Source organism: Crocodylus siamensis, chromosome 15 (genome assembly GCF_052110815.1).
Source record: "Crocodylus siamensis isolate JL-2025a chromosome 15, ASM5211081v1, whole genome shotgun sequence".
Classification (NCBI taxonomy): Eukaryota; Metazoa; Chordata; order Crocodylia; family Crocodylidae; genus Crocodylus; species Crocodylus siamensis.
The window spans coordinates 30,551,949-30,558,894 of NC_143409.1; the positions used below are offsets into that span (position 1 = coordinate 30,551,949).

General features: G+C 49.1%; 1 pseudogene; it reads left to right on the forward strand.

Annotated features, from left to right (window-relative positions):
* The first annotated feature begins 2,774 nt into the window (after positions 1-2,774).
* LOC149852303 (uncharacterized) lies at positions 2,775-3,460 on the forward strand (annotated as a pseudogene).
* The last annotated feature ends 3,486 nt before the right edge of the window (positions 3,461-6,946 follow it).

Here is a 6,946-nt window from a genome sequence, read left to right on the forward strand (position 1 = left end):
CAGCCAACAAATAAACCCATGGAAGTATGGCAGCTGTACAAAATTTTATATTGCACTGATAGCAGAATGCAGGAGTTTGCTGTCGCTGTAAAAAGTAACTTCTTAGAAACTTTTTTCTTTCCAGGTTTATATCAAAATTGTAATAGTCTGTGGTAATTCTATCAGGCCGATGTCAAAAGCACATATAAACTACTGTGATTACTATCAGGAACAAAACAGGGACAGGTTGTTACCAATTTTTCTTTGAAACCCCTTGAGTTTTTCTGCACTGGTTACATAGATCACTTTTGACGTGGGCTGCATTTACAGATGCCAATCATTAACCACATAGGTTAAAAGCACCTTTTGTCATTCTTCCAGCTGTAGAGGTCACTGCACCACAAAGATTACACTTAGTGTTGGATTAATAGTTTCTGTTTTAGTTACTGTTGAGCAGATGGTATCATACTATGGTATAAAGAAGCTACGTATGGGTGCTTTATATTCTCTACACAGGAAATATTTATATCAGACTCTATCCATATTTTAGACTATTTGCTATGTTAAGCATATTGGGGTTCAGTTTTTATGGACACTAAAAAGATTTATCACGGTGTTATTGCACTGCTGTTTGCAAAATGGATTAGAACATTATGTCAAGAAAAAGGAACTCATTTAAATTGGATTTTGTGTTTAATTTGAATATATTTTCCTGTTTAAATATAAACCTATTCAAAATAAATGTGAAATTACAACAATCTATATTAAAACCTAAGCTTGCTATAATCTATTACAATAAATTAAATAAAAAGTAATTATTCTTTTGTAAAAAATATCAAAACTCTGTGGCTGGGGAAGTTACTGGCAAAACACCTGGAACCAGAATTTACTAAGGCAAGAAACTAGCTTTTGACAAGTGTAACCTTACTTAGATGTAAAGAGAATAGTTTTCAGTTTAATTTAAGTTCAATTATATAATAAGCTTGTTTAAAAGTGAGAAAGATTTGAAAGAGTGGGAAAGCTTGTTTTCTTTTTCTAAACTAGTAATAAAACTAGGCATAAGAGGGTGAGATCTGAGTTTGCACATCTTGCAGGACCCAATAACCAGAAACAAATTGGTTTGATTAGCTAACTACAGATAACATTCCATTTCCTTATTAAACCAGGCATCCAGCACATTTAATGCAGTTTTATCATACTATAAAATAATTCTAGAATGCTAGCTTTCTGCATTTTTGCCTCAGTTTTAATTTCCATTTAAACACATCTTGATGCAAATATTTAGTTGGTCTAATAAAAGATATCATAGTTACCCAAAGTACCTTGTCTGCCTAAGTAAAACAATCAACACAAGTATATTAGTGTTCAAATGTATTTCAACTCAAACACCTGCTAAAAAAAGAAAGAAAAAGAAATCACTGTCAACCTAACCCCTTCGATTTGCTTGAAATAAATTTAAATTTGTTTGAAATAAATATGAAGTTGATGAGTGCTTGTTACTCTCCGTTTTGTATCTTTTGATCTCCTTTGTTTCTCCAACTGATGGTCACACCCACACTGATTTAGTAAATAAGAACAGTCTTTCACCATTTTCTAATGTAAAAAAATTATAAATTAAGAACCTGAATAAAATTTTGATAAGTCAAATAATAACTTCAATGTGTATATAACATATCTTCCTGATTAGCAAAAAATAAGACAACATTTAGTATTAAAGTTATATCAAATAGATTTCAATATGTCTTAACATTTAATAATGAATGGGAAAATAAAACAAAATTAAAATTCATTATTTAAAGCCAGGTTTCTTGTGTACCAATTTAAATTCTTTTTTTAAAAGTCTATCATTTACTTATTAGAATTCAAATTTGGCTATGACCAAGTACTCTAAAAATAATAGGTCCAAGGAGGGTCTAATGACCAAACATTATTTTCTACTACAGTGGTACAATCCAAAGGATTACTTCTGGGAATTCCACCAGTGCTAGTAGGATTGCACAAGTAAACTGAAGATAGAATTTGGCCCCATGAGGAGTTTTTACTGTCTCCTATGTGCATGTTCTGCGTTCCTGAAAGAACTGTCTGCTGGCAGGATGGAATGCTGCTAACACAAAATAGGATAGTGGGCACATCTACACAAGATGCTTAACTACACATTAGTGTAGTTTACTGCACAGTAAGTGCACACGTCTACACATGTGCATGCTTACTGTGTAGTAAAAACCCCTAATCACAGGTAAATTTGATACCTTCATATGCAGGTAGAAAATTTACTTGTGATTAGTTGCTGCATAGTAATGCACATGTAGATGCGACCCAGAAGTAAATTTATTCCCAGGTCAGCCCTGCTACTAGGCGGCCAGCAAAGGCTAGCCCCAGGGCTCTCAGCTGAAAGCCTCTCCTGCCCTAGGGCTGGGCTACCTCTATGGCAGCCCCTGCCTCAGACCCTTAAAAGCCTGCAGGCATTTTGAGCCCTGGGGCACACTAGCAGGAAGCCTGAGGCCACTCCAGGCCCCTATGTCTCTCTGGGCAGGCCACAGCTTAGCTGTACCAGTCTGCTTGAACCCTGGCACCATTGCCAGGTCCATGCTATCCAGGCCTGCTCTAGCTGCCCACGGCCCTCCCCTAGCACCCTGCCCAGAGCCTGCAGCTGCTGTGGGGCATTGCCTCAGTCACACAGCTTTCAATCCCCTGCACTGGGCGCTGCAGGCAGCTGCCTGGACCAGCAGTACAGGGACAGCTGCACAGAGGCCTAGTGAGCCGGCACAGGACCCCCAGTGGTGAAGTCCTCACCCATGCCCATGCCCAAGCCTATAGACAATACCCAGGGCCAGGGCCCCAGCTAGTCACAGGAAGAGACTGGTGACCTAGTGGCACTGTGGAGCAAAGCAGAGGTGCAGTGCCACTTCAAGCGGGGCAGGTGCTCCAATGCCCACATCTGTGAGGGGCTGTCAGGCTGGATGCAGGAGCCTGGGCACAACTGGTCAGTGTGGCAGTGCCACACAAAGGTCAAGTTTTTGTGGGCACAGCGGGTTGCTATCACTGACCATAACTGTGGTCAGGGATGGCCTGTAAGTTAATACCCTTTATGTGGCAACTAATGGGCATCCTCGTGCTGCAGTACCCAGGCCACAGCTGTGATGTCTACAGCAACACAGGTGGCCTGCCTGATTCCCCACCCTGGCCAGGCACCCATGGTAATGCATCACTGGGGGAGGGTCCCTTGGGCCTCCATCTGCCTGTTCCACCAAGCTCCCTGGCTGCACCCTTCACCAACAGCTCAAGCAGCCCAGGCCAGTGCCTGCCAAAACAGCTCAACAGCCTCACACCCCACCACAAGGCATGGCCAGTCATGACACCACTGGCTGCCAGCTGCACCAGCTCCACCCTAGGGGGGGAACCCCTGGCTGGGTGCCTGCCTGCCATGCTCTGTTGTTTGAGGACACCACCAGGAGCTGCAAGCTGTCACCAAGAGCCATGATTGTGTGAAGCTGCCAGCCACACCAGCCCAGCCATTTGGAAGGCCTGCAATAGGTGGGGAATGGCCCTCCCTGCTCTGGCCCCTGCTGCCTCTACCCAACCAGCTTGCCCACATTCCCCTGGGCCCAGATTCCCCACCCAACAGCTAGGTGGGCATGGGCCTCTCACATGCCAAGGAATGCATTGATGCCAGCAGCAATGTCCTCCTCGGCAGCGGGGACAGGAACACATAGCACAGCCACAGGTAGCCCTCCAGGTGGTGGCAGAGGTTGTGGGGCAGCCCAGGCTTTCCCCCTGCACCATTATAGCTCAGGGTCCCATGGCAGATACACAGGTCTGCCTGGGGCACCATGGATATCTACAACAGCAGGGCATAGTGAGTCTGGCACTCCTCAGTCCACACAAACAGCTCCTTGTACAGCACCTGGGGCATGCACATGAGAGGCATGCTTCAAGCAGAGGAACAGTGTGGTGGGGGGGAGTGGCCCAGAGGCACCTCCCTGAAGAATACCCCTGTGGGGAAGGCAGGGTTGCAGGAAGCGCCTCATCCCAGCCATCCCCTAGCACCCTGCCGTAGGCTGTGCACCAGTGCAGCAGAGTGGTTGGCCTATGGTGGGGAAGGGACACAGCACAGCCATGGCAGAAGATGCTGCCAGGAACCTGGTGTGTCCCACCCTGGCAATGGGGCAGGGGAGGCAGGCTGCCTGTAGCCAGCACCCAGTAGCCCACCTGCCCCAGGAGAGTAAGCAGGGTTGGGGGGGCTTGGCCAGTGGCCACCTGAGCTTAGGCCTGCCCACCTGACTTACCACGGTCCCTGGTAACCTATGCATGCCTGACCCATGATTGGAGGTCAGCCAGATAATGGCCCCTGGTACAGAGCATCTTTTCTCTACAATGTTGAAAATTCACACAAATAGTTTCTTTCTCATGGCTCTACAGGACCTGCAACTGCACACAAGGTAAAGGCTGCACTTGGTAGCTGGGATGCAGCCTCAGGGTCGCCAGTGCCCACAGCCGGGGCCCTGCAGATGAGCCAGCTCGGCCAGAGGAGGACCCTGGACAGAACCCTCCTCCTGGACCACCTGGTCACAGTGTCAGAGGACCGGCTGGTGGATGTCCAGGCCTGGTGGGTGGAGGATGTGGCCTCCCAGGACAGGTGGCAAGCAGAGGATGTATCCCCCAAAGATACCCAGGACTGGGCAAACTGGGAATTCCAGGCAGACTCCTGGCCTTGGAGTGCAAGCTAGTGGAGGTGATGCAGCAGCAGACATCAGTCCAGGGCAGGGCAAGGCAGGCCTCAGATGATGACTGCTGAGTGCTGGACACCATTCTGGCCTTGGTGGTTGCCCTCATGCCACCCACTGCCCGGCCCCCAATCCTAGCCCAGCCTGACCCCTGGCAGCCATACAGCATCAGGCCCTCTCCTGGGCTTGGGAGGAGGACCTGTGCCACCTCCAGCCCCCAAACCCCACCCCAGGTCCAGTACCACCTAGCATGCCCCTGCCTAGGCCCAGGCCTGCTACCCACACTGGCTCCACATAGGTGCTAAGCCACAGCTGCCTGCAGTGGGGCCAGGACCACATGCCAGTGCTACTGGCCGTGGACTCTGGCTGCCTGAGGGGGACCTGCCCGTGCCAGGGGAGCACTGGCTGCCGTCATCCGTGCTGCAGCATGCACACCCTTGGGGGAACAACCAGAGGCCAGGGTGTTGGCCACCTATCCCTGGCCCCTGCCCACTAGGTGCCCCCACCCCACATCCCCTCACCCCAGCACGGCACACTACATAGTTTTCATGGGGAAGAAGATTTTTTTTAGTGTTGGTGAATGTGGTGGGTGGTAGAGGAGCTCCATTTGTTGAGGAGGAGGAAGGGAGCAGAGGGGTTCTGATTTATGCAAGGGGAATAAAAACTTGTTCTTTTAAGACATGGCTGCAGTGAGTGTCATGCTGGGGATGGGCAAGGGGTGTGGGGGAGTCCATGGGTGACAGGTGGACTAGAGCAGAGACTGCTGGAGCAGGTGGTTAGCCAGCACCTCCTACACCCAGGGCCCTAGCTCCCACAGGCGGGTACACATCTGTCCTGGGGCCTTGGCAGGGGTAGGGGCAGGCTGCTGCTGCCACACCTCCTTCATACAGGCCTCATAAATAAAACTTGAGCTGGGCAGTGAGGGTACACCAGCAGTTCTTGAGGTGGCCAAAGGCGCACTCCACCAGGGTGTGGATCTATCCCAGGGAGCAGTTAAAGTGCACCTGGCACTCAAAGCTGGTCACAGGGGGCCAGCTGGCCAGTGTAGGAATACATGAGCCACAGCAGGAGTGAGTAGGTGAGGTCCCTGATGAGGAGAGGTGGGACTGCCATGGCACCCAGCTGCAGGTCCAGCAGCCGTGGCACGAAGCAGCCACTCTGCACCAGGGTTGGCAAGGTGGATTTCCTGAAGACATGGGCATCATGGACACTACCTGCTCAGCCAGCACTCACATGTGTGAAGGCCCCATGATGGTCCATGATGGCCTGGACCACCACAGAGTGATGGCTCTGGGACTGCGTGCAGTGGCCAGGCAGTTGGTTGCTGTGTGTTAGGGAGCCAGAAAGGGTGAGACAGCCATAAGCCAGCTGGAGGTTGGCATGGCAGGACAGCAGGGCCAGCATGGCAAAGAGCAGGAGCCCAGGGCACTGGTCACTGCTGCCAGGGGCAGAGGCAGGAGCAGTCATGGCACAGGGAGGCACAGGCAGTGACAAGAGCGCTGCTGTGTGTTGTCCCTGAACTCTGCATGTTGCTCCTGGCCAGGGAGCAGTGAATGGAGCTGGCTTTGGAAAAGGGCTACTAGTTGCTGGCAGTGGCATCAGGAGCCCATTGCAGAAGCAGATTTGATGCCATTGCCAGCAAATATGCTCCTACTTCCCAGCATGCATAGACACCTGCCCGGCCCCATCTACTCGTGAGTAATTTACTTGCGTGAGTAATAACTGGTGTGGCAGCAAATACACGCGTAGACACAATCAGTATGTACCAGTGCCCAGATTTGTTTGGCTGTTTGCCATCAAAGCCTAAATGCACTAACACAGACACAAGGATTCCTACCTCTATGAACACCAAACCGGACAGTTCAAGTATTTAAAAGCTGTTTGTGTATCCTACGCTACACTTTCTTGGACACTATAACCAGGGTTACAGTTACCAGGGTTTTCACATATCACTGCGTGGAAGTTAATGCAGAATCTCACCAAGTTTGTTCTCTCTGACAAATGAAACCAGTAAGTCATGCACAGGATTGGAATAAATAGATCTTCAACTGCAATAGCATTTAGTTTCCCTTGTATTTTTCAGAATAGATGCACTTCTTTGAATGGGAAAAGGGAATAGGAGAACAAATGACACAATGCAGTAGCTTTTGACAAATGCATCTTTGTGCTTTGTACCAGATGCAAGAAAAATGTTGGTATTCTTGAAAATACTGCTCCAAAATGCAAGTTTGGATAGCTTGTTA